This window comes from Opisthocomus hoazin, chromosome 3 (genome assembly GCF_030867145.1).
Source record: "Opisthocomus hoazin isolate bOpiHoa1 chromosome 3, bOpiHoa1.hap1, whole genome shotgun sequence".
Classification (NCBI taxonomy): Eukaryota; Metazoa; Chordata; class Aves; order Opisthocomiformes; family Opisthocomidae; genus Opisthocomus; species Opisthocomus hoazin.
Genome location: NC_134416.1, coordinates 64910804 through 64928376, shown reverse-complemented (window position 1 = coordinate 64928376; position 17573 = coordinate 64910804). Strand labels below are relative to the sequence as shown.

General features: G+C 35.8%; 1 protein-coding gene across 2 annotated transcripts in view; it reads right to left on the bottom strand.

The window, feature by feature from the left end:
* Positions 1-15960, bottom strand: part of CCDC102B (coiled-coil domain containing 102B) — a 150454-nt gene extending 134494 nt beyond the window's left edge. For both annotated transcript variants that reach the window (XM_075415284.1, XM_075415283.1), the window contains exon 1: positions 15884-15960. The gene's annotated coding sequence lies outside the window, so the exon portion shown is untranslated. The remainder of the gene's footprint in view (positions 1-15883) is intronic.
* Between the last annotated feature and the right edge of the window lie 1613 nt (positions 15961-17573).

Below are 17573 nucleotides of genomic sequence, written 5' to 3'. Positions count from 1 at the left end.
GTAGTCAAGTATGGATATGAGAAGATAAGGAAAAGGACAGTAAAGGACTCCAACTCCCTTCATTATCACTGTCTGGTGTAGCACCACCAACACGGACAACAAGACTATATAGGTGTAGAATAGCTGCTGCCAAAACTTGATCCAGGCGGAGTCTTTCTCTTGTTGCCTGACCTTCTCCCAGAAATTCTTGGGGAAAAAAATTTAACCTTGTTATCCCATTCCAAATAAGATATATTTCTACTTTTTGTTTATTATACAAAGAGGAAAATGATGTAAAAACTTCCCCACAGAATGGATTCATAGTGTATAGCTAAGACCTAATTATGTATTCCTCTACAAAGCCAAAATGATCCAACTAAATCAATAAAACAGGGAGCAACCTAGAAAACAGGACTACATTCATTATCTCTAATTTAATTGATTTCTCAACTTTTAGAATACAGCATAAGCACATTAAGCTTCTTTGTTCACAATTAAGCTTCTTTGTTCATCATTTCTCAGAGATAAGCAGGGTTGACGCTGATGTAAAGCTCAGACACACACACACTTGTTTCAACAAAGTACTACAGATGTCACCTAGTAAGAGACATTATGCTTGTCCATGGTTTTGATTTCTTCACAAACTTTTAAATTAAACTGATCTCAGGTGAAAAGAGGACATTTCTTAACTGGAAGATATTCAAAGGATGTTTCTTACTGTTAAAGAATTATTTGCTCTTTAATCTTGAAGTAAGATCTTCAGCAAAGAGGATTAATTTTTTTTTAATAGAATTGCTTAATTTTAAAAGAAAACCCCAAACATCAAATTGAAAAGTGATAAAAACCAGTAAAAACATTCAAGATCTGGAATCACCCCTCTAATTTTTCTTGTTAGTGCTTAAATTGTAATTCAAATAAACAGAGACTTGTAGAACAGGTTGAGTAAACTGAAGACCATTCTTGTCAGTTTGCAGGTTAAAGTCTTTGGGGGGGGGCAGAAACAGAAAAAAGCTAAAGCAGCTATGGTAAGTTGCTGAAGAAAAGCTCTGATACCAATATCAAGACAATGTGCCTTCACAGGTAAAAACTATCATTTAACTCATATCTGACCATTAATAGTCTTGAGCATTGATGAAGTACATACAGTAGCTTAATGACCAGAACAACAGACCTTGCCTTTGGTCTCACCTTTGACAGAAGCAAGGCAAATAGTAAATCATCAATACAAGCTTAAATTTCCCTACTTGTAAAATAAATGTAATTTATTGCTCTAAACAATTCTAGAAAAGCACTACCCAAGCAATGATGCATTGCTACTGCTAGGTTGGCAAATATTTTTTTCATTTCAAATAGGAGGACAGCGCTGCAGGGTCTACACCTGAATCCATAACTGTAGTACTGGAAATACAGCTTTGAAATATCTTGGTGTTTCACTATGTAGAAACACATGCAGATTTTCTTTGGTCAGGTAGTCTGTTTGCACCCTGCTATACGTACAAATAATTAGTAGCTTTTATTGCTTGTGGACAGACTGTCTCGTTCTGCCCCCTTTGCACACAATGTAGACAATCGAATATTACCTCTGAAGCACAGAGGAAGTGATGAAGCCAAATTCTTAAAATAAAATAATGAAAGGTAACTAGAGTCCATGGTTCACTAAAGGCTTTTCAGATCTCTATTTCATCCATGGGACCTTTTGCTATGCATTTTATCTTAGAAGTTTTATCACTTACTAAAAGCAATACAGGTTTACAAAAGTGCAATGTTTCCTTGAAGCCTTTTAGATTTACTTTTGGTTTATTGAGCCAGGTACAGTGGTGTCCTCTTAATTTAAGAAATACTTTACAATTTAAAGTTACATTTAACTCAAGAGAGAACATGATTATATAGACTGTGGGAAGCATGATTCATTACTTACTCTGATTTTATTAATTATTAATAACCTCAAGAAAAAAACCTAATCACACTACCATTTTTATTTTGTTGAATTTCCTTTTCAATCTATAGTGAAACATCCACAAGTCTTCTGCATACAGCCCTGGTCTGACTGAAGTAAAAGGGTGTTTTCCCACTGGCATTAGTGAAAGTAGGACTTTCTGTTTTGCAGAAGTGCTGTACTGCACTGCTGCTGAAAAGACAGCCCCTCCTTTCTTACACATGCATCTACAAGTTCTTGACTAGGTGGTTTTTCCTCTTAGTAAAAGTAGTGAAATAATCAGACCAAACAGATGCAACGTTCACAGTTCGTCATTTTTCAGCCTCATCATAGCCCTCATATTTCACCAGTGGCTGCACAAAACCTAGTGCTTCCACAAACACGGCATGGAAACATGAGCTGGAAGAAAAACAGGGCTGTCCCTTTTGACAGCATCGCACACCTGCATTCAATTTATATAGTTAGAACAATTACATACGTAATATCCAGGGAGCAATAGCCAAGAGTTTGTGAATGAAACAGAACCAAAAAAATCTATATATTGTGTAGAAGATTATATTTAAAATACAGTATTTGGTTTTCGAGAGACTTGCCCTCCTAGTGAGAAAAGGCTTGGGCAGTCTTCTCAGTTGAAGTGAGTTGTTGCCTACAAACTTCCTTTCTTGGCAGACAACTATGATGTATCTCCCTGATCCATTACGGTAAACCTAGCTGTCGGGTTAGTGACCATGGCTGACGGAAAGCAAATGAACTACCTGTGATGGCATTTCCAAACACCTGTTTTTAAAATATTATTTTCTAGAAAAATCCTAGAATATCTAGAATTGGACGTTTTAATGTAATCTTTATGTTTTCTGCAGATATTTTTCACAAATATTTTCATTTAATCAGAAGACTAATAGCTTCCTGTGAGTGTTAAAACACAAGGCTCATGGCATCAAGGATGAATATTCTTATGCAGCTATTTTAATATCCATGTCTGAACAGAGAAATTTTGATAAAAATTACAATAGGAATTCTGTTTCAACTGTGAATTATTGAGACTTGTGCTTGTATCTATTTTAAAAGCAATAGACTAAAATATTAGTCTTGAAAGAAAGCAAAGATTTAAAAATAATAAAAATGTGTTGATTAATATAAAAGTGCCTGAAATAGTCAGAACCTCACAGTTCCAAAGGGATGATTAGGACGGCTGTTTTTATTTATTCTTTTCCCTTGCCATCAGTCTGATCTTTCATTTTCTCAGAAATACTGCACTGATGAAATAATAATAATAGAAAAATGTTTAACTGAAGACTGTTGTAACACTGAACCAGTTGATAATGAATCTTTAATTATCCCTGTAGTTACAGTGATACTTTAAAAAAACATTTCTCTTCACTGGTATATGACCACATCATAGAAAATTAATTCACTGTAAAACATTGCATATCTACATGGAACTTTGAAAAGTCTCTTCTATAGAATATTGCCAAACTGTTCCAGGGGGAACAAAAATAATTTCTAAGGCATATGCAAAAGATAGCTAAGAGAAGAAACATATGTGTTAACATTGTTACAGACACAGACCTCTAAACATCACAAATTTCACAAGTCTGAAAATTGTGGGGAAAAAAATACTGTCTGCAGCTAGTTTTAGAGTTGCTAGCTTGAGTCTGCAGCAGCAGACTAGCTAGCACAGCATATGGAGCTCAGCGAGGATAATTACTTAATAAGAGATAATTGGATGGAAAGATAAGATAAAGTTAGGGAATTGGATGAAAGCAAGGATTTTCTGTCCAGTGAAAACTTCTGATAGTTCTGCTCTTGACAATTCAGGGATAAGAAGCAACACAGGATTCCTTTTAGAGTAGTTTTTCTTATCTGAACAATCTAAAATAAGTATGCACAGAATACAGGAAGCAACATTCATTGCATCATGTGAGTGGGGTGGGGATAGTATGAGAGAAAGAGCGAGGGAGATCCAATTGTTCTCAGAGAGAAAAAATAAAAAGGTGCAGATATTTGGCAAATGCTACAATGAATATAGGCCTAAACCATATTCCATTATATTGCAACAATTTCTTATTTACCTAATGATCATCAACACCGGTAAGAAAAAGCAGAGCTCTTTTTTTATTATAACAGGCTATGACTGTTATGGGCAAAGAGAAATGTATTAACTCTTGGTGACAGTTAACAAAATCACCAGGAGCAAAAAGAATTCTTACACTTTCCCCATATTAATACCTGCTCACTGAACTCCAGTTATTCAGTGAGTTCAGCAGCTAGGTCAGCAACCTGAGGATAATATTTCAACACTCTTTTACTATTTGCATGACTTCATCTTTAGTTACGTGCCTCTTAACTACGAAGACCTCAGCCAAACATTTTTTTAAAGGGATCTTATATCTTTGCTGAAAAAATGTGTTTCAGATTAAGCCAGTTAATTTGCTTTTCTGTAATCTGTGAATGTAATAGGACCATTAAAAATGCACATCTACTAGACAATGAGAGGGAATAATATGACAGATCGAGAAGGGAAGAAAAAAAATAAAAAAAGACACCAAAGTTTCAGCTTGGCCTTCTATTGAAAAGTCCAGAAACAGATTTTAACTACTCTATAAAGCATAAAAAGTTCAAAACCAAAAAGTGACTTCATGAAAATGGTAGTTCTGTAGGGAAAATTGCATTTTATTACCATATAATATATTTTGAAAGACAAGGTGTTCCTGAAGTACCCCCAGAAAGAGTATTATTATATTAAGAGTCCATGTATAGTCCATATATAAATTCCCAGGAAAAAAGGTAAAGGATGAGCACTTTAAAGTTAGTGACAGAAAGGCAATAAACCATAGAGGGATTAGTAAGTGAAAGGAGTACTCAGGAATAGCTGAATCTTTTTCTGATTTAGACAGAAGCAAGACAGGATTATCCAGAAATCAAAGGAGAATAAAGCAATCACCATAACACTGAAATCGGCATTTCACACTCTACAACAATATTAAGTATACTGCTACTTGATATTCCAGTATTCACGGTAAGAAACAAAAATTCTCTGACTCCAGAGGAGGAATTCTTTCTATTGTTAATTGTAGCTTGCTTCTCCTGAAGGTTTTACTAATTCACATGAAGATATGGAGGGTAAAATTACATAAATATAATTTATAACTTCAGAAAGAGAAATGTGAAGTAGCCCCGAGTTGCCCGCAGGCTGGCCACACCAGTCACTTTATCCTCATTTGCTATCCTTCCCCATAACCCACTCCAGTCCTTTCATATAAGATTTACAATTCCAGGTGGAAGTGGTCCTTCCCATTTTAGAGAAACTAAAATCTCTAGTCTTTTGAAACAAAGGCATGCTATATAGAAATACCGAGTAATCTGCTCTGATCAGGGAGGCTGGACTAGAAATCTCTAGACATTCCCTCTATCCTCAGCAATTCCATAAAAATCAAGTAATTTTATAATGTAAATAACTTTTAATGGGAAGAATATAGGAATATCTCGATTTATTGTTTTTCATGTGAATGTATTCATGCTCTAGAACTTTGTTTTAACCAACTTGATTCTTGAACTTTTAAAAAGCATCAGCATATTATGCGAAAAGAAAGCATTTTATTTTCAATGTTGCATATTGTAAGTCATTATTTGTTATTTACATACTCTTAAATAACAAAATCTTGACATTTCATTATACATATTAGCATCAGAATTCTCTCACGCAGCTAGAGAAAAAATAAATACATTGTGTCTTCTTAAGAATTCAGTGGCATATGGAAAAGTTTTTTTCTTAACTACATTATCATTTAATCCATTTTCACTATAATGATTAAAAGGTAAACCCAGACTATCTGCTTAAAAAAACCCTGCCAATTTATCTTGCGTTTCAAGAGCAGTAATGTGTTTTCTTGGAATTTTCTTGCTTCCATTTCACACTGAAAAATTGAAACAAAAACAAACAAACAAAAAAAGCTACAAAGCATGCAACAGTTAACACTGATATATTTAAGACTGCTACAGTCCACACTAGAAAATATCTAATTTCCTACAAATTTGATCATTTTATAGGATCGCATTTATATTGCTTTTGTAATAGATATCACATTCTCATGCACGCATCAAATGCATACATGCTAGAAAGAAATGTAGTTTTAAAGTATCTTGAGATATAAAACATCGTTGATTACTAAGAAAAAAAAAAATTCAAGTGGGTAACTTTCCCACTTCTATTATTGCAAGTCTCTGCTTCTTGTTTCCAGGAGACAGAGGAGCAGAAATCCTGATACACACAAAAAAAAGGTTTGCTCTTAAAATAATCTTGCAGAGAGCAAGAGATGCTGAAAAGTACATCTTCTCCTCACACAGCAGATAAATTCATTTACAGATTCAAGCATTAAGTATTCAAAGTTTGGAACAATTTCACACTTGGCTACTTTGGAATCAAGCAGCAACTAGCAAGATAGACATTAGATATATGCAAAACTAGAGATTTAATTAGTCAAGTATGAACAAAAATTTAAGAAATGTTAAATCCAAATAAGTACTACAATACTGAACTACTCTGAAAATAAGGACTGTTACATGATATTTCACACAATTTACTTTTCATTGAGGTTTAGCGGTAGCCAGATTGTTTGTTCAGATATGCAAGACAAATCCCTGTGAAAGGTTACCCTTTAAAATCTTTAGATATTTCTCTTCCTTTATGAGAAAACATTTACAGTGCATGACTAAAACTTTTTATTCTCAGGGATGCACTTACTTTCTTACAGAGATAAGGCATCATACAAATTTCTTCTGTCCCTTTTCATCACTTTCTAAGATGAATGAATTAGAAGCAAACCAACAGTCTTGCACAGATTGTGGGGTGGGCCCTGATACAGCACTGTGGAAAGGCACAGCTGTTATGGCACAAGGAAAAAGAAGAAAGAAGTATGTGTATAAAACTTGGCTTTATCCTCATGAATTTGTTCTGCCAACAGAAACTGCAAATATGCAGTGTATGAAGAAAGTGGTGAAGAAGATAATCAAGCATTTGCTGATACTTTCCTGGCTGAAGGTCAATTCTAAGCACAGGTGGAAACAATCCAGAAAAGATATATCTGTAACAGTACTAGTTAGTGACTATGCAGGAAACATTTAATTCTCCATAAAGTTCCACAAAATTTTATAATTCAACTGATGCTTTTGTTGAAACTATTTCCTTTACTGTGATTCCTGTCCCCATGAGGTATTATATATTTCTCTCAATGTGCGAATTGTTTCTGTAAAATATAGTGGGCACTTTCTATGCCAGTAGGAGAAATTGACCACAGAAGTGGTCAAACCAGCATGATAAAAAATTTTAAGAACTGAATATTTTATTCTTTCCACAGAATAAAACACACCTAAGTAAAGAGATTATGTTCTTCTAAGTTACAGTAAGACATAAGTATGACCTGGGCAGGCTAGAGAGCTAGACAGAGAAACCTGATGAAGTTCAACAAGGGCAAGTACAGGGTCCTGCACCTGGGGAGGTACAACCCCATGCAACAGTATAGGCTTGGGGTGGGCCTGCTGGACAGCAGCTCTGTGGAGAGGGACCTGGGAGTGCTGGTGGATGACAGGTTGACCATGAGCCAGCAGTGTGCCCTTGTTGCCAAGAAGGCCAATGGTATTCTGGGGTGCATTAAGAAGAGTGTGGCCAGCAAGTCGAGGGAGGTTCTCCTCCCCCTCTACTCTGCCCTACTACTGGAGTACTGCATCCAATTCTGGGCTTCCTAGTTCAAGAAAATGAGGAGCTACTGGACACAGTCCAGAGGAGGACTACAAAGATGATTAAGGGACTGGAGCATCCCTCCTACGAGGAAAGGCTGAGGGAGCTGGGCTTGTTTAGCCTGAAGAAGAGAAGGCTGAGAGGGGACCTTATAAATGCTTATAAATATCTTAAGGGTGGATGTCAGGAGGATGGGGCCAGACTCTTTTCAGTGGTGCCCAGTGACAGGACAAGGGGCAATTGGCACAAACTGAAGCATAGAAAATTCCACCTGATCATGAGGAAGAACTTCTTCACTCTGAGGGTGACGGAGCACTGGAACAGCCTGCCCAGAGGGGTTGTGGATTATTCTTCTCTGGAGATATTTAAGACCCGCCTGGAAAAGGTCCTGTGCAGCCTGCTAGGTGACCGTGCTTTGGCAGGGCGGTTGGACCAGATGATCCCCAGAGGTCCCTTCCAACCCCTACCATTCTGTGATAAGGTGCCAACAATTAAAAGCAGTAACTAAGGACAAGAATACTTACATGATTTTTACCAAAGGCGGTCTTAGAGGTTCTTGCTCAAAATGAAATGCTGTAATTCTCTTTTACAAAAGGATGCACCAGAAGTGAACTTGTTCCACTTCTCTGTGGTCCTGTGTCCTGCTTTTCCTTTTACTATTTTCTCCACATGTCTAAACATCCATTTTAAAATAAAAGCCTGTTTACTGTTTCAATTTGTTTTAAAACACATGAATATACTTTAGATAATATTATACAGATTATATACATACTGTACACATACACATTCATAAAAAGACAACTTGAAAGATAGTCACAGATTACAATAAAGACTAAACAAATTCTACTTTTTTTTCCTTTTGTGGCTGCCACTTTCAATAAACGCAAAGCAGTTTGGATACTGCTTCTTCAAGATGAGAACCAGTATTATATACTCATTGTGATTTAGGTCTACTGGCTAACACAAGTCATTACATATCTTTGCAATATCTTCCAAGATCTTTTGCATAGACAAGCTGATGTTTCTTCCTATGTCTTTGAAGTTGTATTCAAATCCTTAGGGTTAAATATGGGTAACATAAATATTTGTACATACAGATGTTGTCACTTACTATTCCGAAAGAAATTCTGAAGTACTGTTTTAAATATACTTTACAGTAACTTCATTTCCTCAAGAATGTTTTGTTTCATCACAAACCTTCATAATGTGTCAACCATAATTTTTATACATTTGAGTCTGTAGAATTGATACTCATTTCTCAGCCACTACACTTGAAAAAAATAAGTTGTATAATCAGATTATGTGGGGGTAGGGGACTGTATGCGAAATGAACAACTTTCCCAGACAATCTCAAACAGAATTAAGTATTAATCAGAAGTCAAGAAAAGCTTAAACCAATTTAACTAGCTGGCTGTGGCATTTGAGACACAACAGTTTGCATGGCTGGCTCCCGTTTGAGGTTGCCTATCACTTTTTATTAGGACTTGTTCAATGAAAAAAGATGTAAAATCAGCTTCCTAGGTAATTAGGATAAGTATGAACTGTCAAAGTTTTAGATCGTTTCTGGGTAACCAATTTACAAGCAGGTTTACAAAACCTAGTGTAAACCTCTGGACTAAGCAAGTGCCACCCCACCTAAATTCTAATCTCATTGATTCTATGTGGAGATTGGTAATCTACCACAGAATACCTTTATTGTCTCAACTGATTGTTAGGAAATATAGGCTACAAATAACAATCCGAATAACAACTTCAATTCATACCAAATTTAGAGTGTATTTAAACTAAGGCAATGTTAATTCATACGAAAAAATGGTCTGCTCTAACAGGCATCTCCCGAAGAAAGAATTTTTAGAACAAATGTAATCTGTTCTCAAACCTGAGACAGGTAATTGCTTCAGAAAAATAGGATTCGTAGTAGTTAATATGAGATCAGTATACTGAAACACTTTTTTAATGCTTAAGGCTAAAGATGCACATAAATGATTTGTGTGATTTATGAAAAGACCCAGGCATCTTGTTCTTCAGACACAATGAGATTTGCTCTTAATCCCATTAAAATGGTTTCTGGTTTATTTTTTTTTTCAGCAGTTCCATAGCTGAGGCAAAGAATAACCAAGTGCAAGAGTCTTCCTCCTCTGTTTCCACAGAAAGCAGAGTAAGTTAGTCTCAGTGTTTAATGTGACAAACATTTTTCACCCCATATTGAAATGAACAGCCATACTAAAGGTGTCATAGCCCCTTTATTGGAGACAAATAGGATAAGCAGATAGCTTCTTACACTGCTCAGCTTGGCTGCGACAGAACAAATTGTCAGTCAATAACAGAAAATTCCAAACAACTCCACACCATCAGAGCTGTCAGTGTGTTATTACAGGATATGCAGCTCAGTCAGTACACACACACACTATCTTGCTTCTGCTGACATACAGCCCTTTGACATGACACAAAATATCTGTCATGGATTTGCTCTGAACTGTACAGAAAGAGAGAACACTCCAGAAATGTGTAGGAATAATATCCAAGACATATATTGTACACAATGTTATATCTGCCTTTCAGCATGTCATTCATAATTGGATTTAGAAGTCTTTTTAAAATTTGCAAGCATTAAAGCCTGTTGTAAGTTAAAGTCAAAGAACATAAGAAAATTAAAAAGATTTCATTGAGCTGTTCATTTCCATCCAGGGTGTTTGTTAATCAATTTAAGGTATCTGAAATACAAATATTTGTAAGTAAGCTTTAAATAAGCTTACAGTACACTATTCAGACCAAAGACAGGTTATCAATGTTTAGGTTCCTTTCCTAGACGTCACTAACATTAGCAATCTACTATTTAATGTGGTTTATTTATTTATCTATTTTTAAAAGCCAACTTAATCTCTTTACAAGAGTGTCTGTAAGTTCTTACAGGTACAGTCAACATTTAAGATGCTCGGTTACTCCCAAATGGCACTGAGGACTTCAAAGATCTGTGGGTTTGTTGTTTTTGTTTGGGGTTTTTTTCCACATTTTTCAGCTGGACTCCTTTCAGTTTCAAAAGCAAATTGAAAAAGGCAGCTGAAGACAGAGTTCTTTAACCATACTGAAGAAAACTTTACTGAACAAGAATTAGGTAAGACACAATGCTAAAACCTTTCTATCCAAGTAGTAGAGGTCACTTAAATGTACAGACAAACTTCATTTAGACACAAATTACCACAAGTTTATTTTCTAGAGTTCATATCACATTTCTAACAGCTTTTTGTATGTTACTTAGTTGGAAAGTGACTTTAAACTGGATAGCTTCACTTTCATTTACAGGCTTTTTTTGCTTACAAACAAAACAACACTGAGGGGTTGTTTTTTGGTTGTTGTGTTTTTTTCTCCAATATGTGAAAATATAGAGGCTTATCCCTGAAAAAGTTGGTTTTAATTCCTGCTTATAGTCTGAGAAATTCTTCAATTTTAAAAAATTCTTGACAATATTTTAAAATCACATGATTTACAATATGAGAATTATCTTGTCATTGTTGAAATAATTTATGATTTTTTTCTGTTCAAGATGTGACCTATTCTAAAAAACACTTACATAACACTAGAAGCAGGTAAAATTAGCCACAGATATCTGATGCGTTTTTTCAGACCAAGGCGTAAAACATTCAAATGCTTATTAGCACACAAAACAATTTTTCTTCAAAACACTACTCAATCTGGAAACAAGTTATTTTACCACGCACATAAGCAGACAAGCAAGAATGCTCACGATTTTATTTTCTCTGGCTCACAGACTATCCCTTTGGCTTGTTCAACTGCTTTGCTACAGTTTCATCAGAATAGTCCTAGAAGCCATTTCTTGTACAATTAATTCTTTAAAGAATAGTCTTTAAAAAAAAAAGATTACTTCTTCGACATTTATATACAATTATTCTTAATTCTCCTTAACCACTGTAGTATTTTGATGTCATTGTCTGTTTTGTCAACAGTTTAAGGACTGCTTTGTGGGATGTAATGCTGTAAGATAGCATCCTGTGATGACTCCAACTCCACTAAGTCATCTTTGGGGGAAATGTACTTAAGAAATCATTTGTATCATCACATAAACTATGGTTCTACAGTCACAAGAGTGGCCACATAAAATAATCCACAAAGTACCATGTGTTTTATCCTAGTGTCACTTAAATGCATAGAGAAGCATCTCTATTCATTCTCTCAGTGCCCAATGTAGGCTGGTGAGTAGTCCCACTAAAAGAGAAGAAATTAATTGTATAAGTAATGGTTACTTAGCATACCTTCTGCATACCTTATTTTGAATATTGTGCTTCAGACAGAAGGGAAATTGGCACCCTTTTGCCAACATGGATACCTACAAAAGTTATGGAGGAACCTTCAAGTGAACTGTTAATATATTTAAAAAAATAATCAAAACAATTAAAGCTTTTATGGCACTTCCTCCTTGGTATTCCTCCAGTAATGTGATTGACATTAAATAAGAATGAATTTGGCATAAAACCTGTCTCACTTAACTCAATGTAAATCAGACCTAGATTACTCCAATCAGCATGAGCAGAGAATCAAGCTGTTCAGGGAGGATCATTTTCACAATAAAGCAGTCAATGAAACATTACTGCATGGACTAAAAAGGGAAAAGGAGCAAAAGCGTTCTTTGCTTAGAGACCTGCTTTTCCAAAGTAATGTGGAATATGGTTTCTAGCAGCCTTAACAGAAAATTAATACCAAGATAATGTAGTTTCTAGATATTGATACATCTTTCTGTGATGTCAGTTAAATAAAAAGTAACTCCACGTTGTACAATCCTGTTAATACCTTATTAAAATATATGGGATGGGGGAAGATTCTAACAACATGGAAAAGAAAAGCCCAGTAAGGGTACAAACGGAATGGGCCGTTAATAACAATAAAAGTGTTGCTTGGAAGCTAATCTGCCTATTTCGTAAGTTATATAGAAGCTTGACAGACATAACTGTAACTGCAATAAAGATCTGTTTTGGGAATGCAGGAAAATCTTTGACATTAAAGCTGACCTTATAAAATTGTAAGATTAATGTTCAGTTTTCAATTACACAAAATTACAGAATGATAGAAGTTGGAAGGCACCTCTGGGGATCATCTAGTTTAACCACTCTGCCGAAGCAGGGTCACCGGGAGTAGGTTGCACAGTATCTTGTCCAGGCGGGTCTTGAATATCTCCAGAGAATGAGACTCCACAACCTCCCTGGGCAGCCTGTTCCAATGCTCTATTACCCTCAAAGTAAAGAAGTTTTCCCTCATGTTCAGACAGAACTTCCTATGCTTCAATTTGTGCCCGTTGCCCCTTGTCCTGTCACTGGGCACCACTGAAAAGAGTCTGGCCCCATCCTCCTGACATCCACCCTTAAGATATTTATAGGCATTCATAAGGTCCCCTCTCAGCCTTCTCTTCTTCAGGCTAAACAAGCCCAGCTCCCTCAGCCTTTCCTCATAGGAGAGATGCTCCTGTCCCTTAGTCATCTTTGTAGTCCTCCTCTGGACTGTGTCCAGTAGCTCCTCATTTTCTTGAAGTGGGGAGCCCAGAACTGGACGCAGCACTTCAGATGGGGCCTTAGTAGGGCAGAGTAGAGGGGGAGGAGAACCTCCCTCGTCCTGCTGCCCACACTCTTCTTGATGCATCCCACGTTACCACTGGCCTTCTTGGTAACCAGGGCACCATTATAACTCATCGAGTTAAGTAGAGTGGAAGATTCAAAGCTGAGAAAAGTAAAAAGTGAAAAGAAAGAAGCTGAAGAACAGACAATCATTAAATACTATAGACACTGAGAATTTATAGGAATACAAGTAATGAGACATTATAGCATCCTTCCAGTATCTGAAGGGGGCCTACAATTAAGCTGAAGAGGGACTTTTTACAAGGGCATGTAGCAATAGGACAAGGGGTCATGGCTTTAAAAAAAGAGGGAAGATTTAGATTTGACATACAGAAGAATTTTACTATGAGGGTGGCAAGGCACTGGAACAGGTTGCCCAGAGAAGTTGCAGCTGCCCTCTCCCTGGGAGCATTCAAGCTCAGGTTGGATGAGGCTTTGAGCAACCTGGTTTAGTGGAAGGTGTCCCTGCCGATGGCAGAGGAGTTGGAACTAAACGGTCCCTTCCAACTCAAACCATTCTATGAATCAATCTATGTTAGGAAAACAAATCCTATAAACTTAAATTAAGGATTCTGGTATTACTCAAAAGTTTGTTGTATTCTCCCCCCCCCCCCCCCCCCTTTTCTCCATTTTGCTAAAATATAGTTTAATATAAATGCAAATAAAGTACTTATCTCTGTTGTCCATGGGACTTCCCTTAAACTGCTGTTTCCAAATTTGGTTTTCTTGCGATACCTCCATCATATGAAGGTAATTGCCTTTAGACCCACTGGCAACTACTTATAAGATGGATCATGTTTATGGAGTTCTCAATGCACCATAACCAGACCCACAGCCTTCTCAATTAGTGCAACAATAATGACATAACTAGCTGAAATAAAATTTGCACTAGTATTTTGTCCTGATAGAGTATTGACTTAAATGTCCATATGTTCTTGCCAATTGTACTTCAGAGGAAAAGGGTAAAATAAAACTTGTTTAATAGAAGTCATAGTAGACGTGTTGCTTTATTCCGAGTGCTTTATGAAAAGTGATTGGAATAGAAAATTTTATTTTTCTGTTTGTTAAATTCTAATGGAATAATGATTATCAATATGGAATAATTATTGCGGGTAACATTTGCTAGTCTCTTCAACTGTAGAAGAGTCAACAGGCAGAACATCAAATTTTTTACACTTGATTCCAAGATCCACCTCTCTTGGTGCTGAAGACAATGACAGTGTTTTAAGGCTGCTAATTGCCAGATGCTTTAGAGTATTCATTTTCTAATGATTTATTTCTGAGATCTACCTGAAGTTAACTGTAGTACTTTAAGGTGAAAGAATGGTCTCAATTCAGAACTGGCTAGATGGAAATACGTAAAAATGACAGACATTTCACATTTTTCACTAAGTTTTTTGTAGAATGCTCTGGGAAGTTTCATGACAGAGTGATTTGAATAGTTTTATTGATGATACCTAATGTATTACAGAAATCCCTTTATCTTCATTATATTGTGCAAAGAAATGCATTCAGAAACTCAAAAATACGTAAATTTTCTAACATAGATAATCTAAAACAAAAGCTAGGTTTCTAGCAATGGGATTATTTATAGCAGAGTCTGCTTCAAAAAATAGTTCTCACTGGTTCTTACAACCAACACCGACAAAATGCAGCTATCTGGATAGTCAGCAGGAAGTCTGTTAGTGCTATTTGCTATATATGCTTACTAAACTCATCAACATTATGTTTGAGATTTGACCCTTGGTTCTCATTGGTGATGGATGATCCATGCAGTCTCATACCATTTGGGATATTCGCCTTTCAAATAGTGAAAAACTAAATATCTTTGCCCAGCATCAACAAATCATAGTATCAATAAATTGCATTTCGTTGCATTAAAACAGTGTCATATAGCTAAGAACACACTTCTTTCTTATCCTATCATCAGACATTTTCTGAAGAAAGTTAGAATTATACAATTGATTAGTGGAATTTATGAAAATACAAGCACTGTGAAAACACTGCTTTCTAACAAAAAAAGCAATACCAACAGCTGCAAACTTGTAACAGTGTTCTTACGACACTTCTGTTCGTAGAATCAGTAATGACTAACAGTTACCAAAGTTTTACCAGTTTATCCTATTGCAGATGCATTTCACACACTGATTTACCAAAGCTTTACCAGTTTATCCTATTGCAGATGCATTTCACACACTAATTTAAAAAAGATTTTCAGCATTGAAACAGTATAATCATTGAACTTTCTGCATTTATACTAATTTCTAAATAAAAAATATAAAATAAACATTTAACAAACTGCCACTTTGAAAATTTTGAAAACTTGCCTGGTTATGGGAAGTAAGGATCCTACTACATCTGTAAAACAAGCTATGCTTAATGGGGTGTTAGAATTAATGATACACAATAGCACTGAAAAGGACAGAAGAGAAAAAAATCTAGATATAACTTAGCCACATACAAATACTGTTTTCTGATCTTCAGCCCTTTTGCTGGGTATTTCAGATTGTTTTCCTCCTTACCATCAGCATGACAGTAACCTATATTTTGTCCCTGAAGAGAAATACAAAAATTAAACAATAAACCCCCAAGCTTAAGACCCCTTACCCTCTGTGTTTGCTGGTCCTCCTGCTTCTCAGTGCTACAGACACATTTAAACAGCAGAATTTCCTGCATCCTTTTCTCATCTGCACAGTACTGGGATGGGGCCAACGGGATTATTTACAGCATTAAGGCCACACCACAGTAGCCTGAAAAAGATTCTCATTGGTCACGCTTTATCAAAACTAAACCCACATTTTTCTTTTAAGTAGAAGTCATTCATCCAAAATAAAACTTTTTGCCATATTATTGTTCTAAACTGAAGACTGTGACCGCAGTCACCCCAAAATATTATGTATAAGCTTAAGTTAATGATTGTAGTGACAGTAGTTCAGTACAGGTACTAGTCTTTCAAGGTTGGCTGGATTCTTATGCCCCTGCTTGTTCTTAGCATACCTCCTAAGTTTTAAATATCCTATACGACTAGTTTTTCCCTCTGCACGACTATATCGTCTAGCCAATACATGTATTTTCATAATTAGCCAGAGGCTGTTGGACATTATTATGAAAAAAGGTAATATTTTAGATTAGAGATATGACAAGAACATGGTGAAGAAAGCTAAAAAAAAATTGATTTTCTTTTCTGAAAAATGAAATACCTTTGCATTAAAATTTACTGTTATAGTATTGAAATAGGATGTAAGAATATAAGCCCAAACATTTTTGTAACTGACATGTGACAAAGCATGACACCACTGTGCCAAAACTATCACAGGCTACCTAAGTGGCAGATCCTCAAGGTACAAAACAGATACAGTTAGACACAGCTGAAATTATTTATTATAGCTCTGAAAAGCTAAATAGTTCTAATTAAAAAACCTCATCATGTACAGAATACTGATAATTCCTATGTCACGATCTCCAACTAAGAAGCCAGATTTCCTCACTCATAGCATATCTCTACTTCCCTACTAACATTCCACCAGCTTTTAACAGCACTATAGCAGGTAGTCTTTTAATCATGAATAGTAACTATGGCTGCAGGTCTCTTCACTTAAATAAGGGGATTGTCTGACACTAGGATTTTTTTTTTTTAATTTTATTTTAGGGAAGTGAACAAGCAAAATCTCCCATTCCCATCAATTACATGGGCATTATTTGACTTCTGTGACCCACAAAATCTATTCCACTGGCAGGAGACAAAAGACATTCAGTAAAAAAAGGTGACAAACCCCTAGACAGTTCTATTCAAAACACCTAAACAAACAAAAAACATCCCACACACAAACACCCAAATACAACTAAAAACTCCACAAGAAATAAAAAAAAAAACCACAGAGTGAAAAAGGCCCCAAAGCAAAGCAAAAAACCCAAAAAGCAACCCCCCCTCAAATAAAAGCAAAAAGCTACCACAGTAAAACCAAACTCCAAGTCTGTATCAAACTAAAATCAACAAACCCCAAATACAAACAATAAAATAATAACAGCTACTGTATGCATCTTTCCTGGTTTCTTGAGCAATTACATATATCTTATCTCCCATTAAATGCTCTCTGGCTGCATTCTATTATTCCTACTGTAGAAAAATCAATTCACATTTTAAAAATCAAGTTACGTACACATCGTAACATACTTGGTGTGTTATTCCTTTGTTACTAATGATGTTTCAACCCTTTCATGAGATACAGAACTCGCTTTCCACCATTCTTTGCTTACTTCAGTCTCTGAATGCATCCAAGTCTGTTCTACTGCCCAT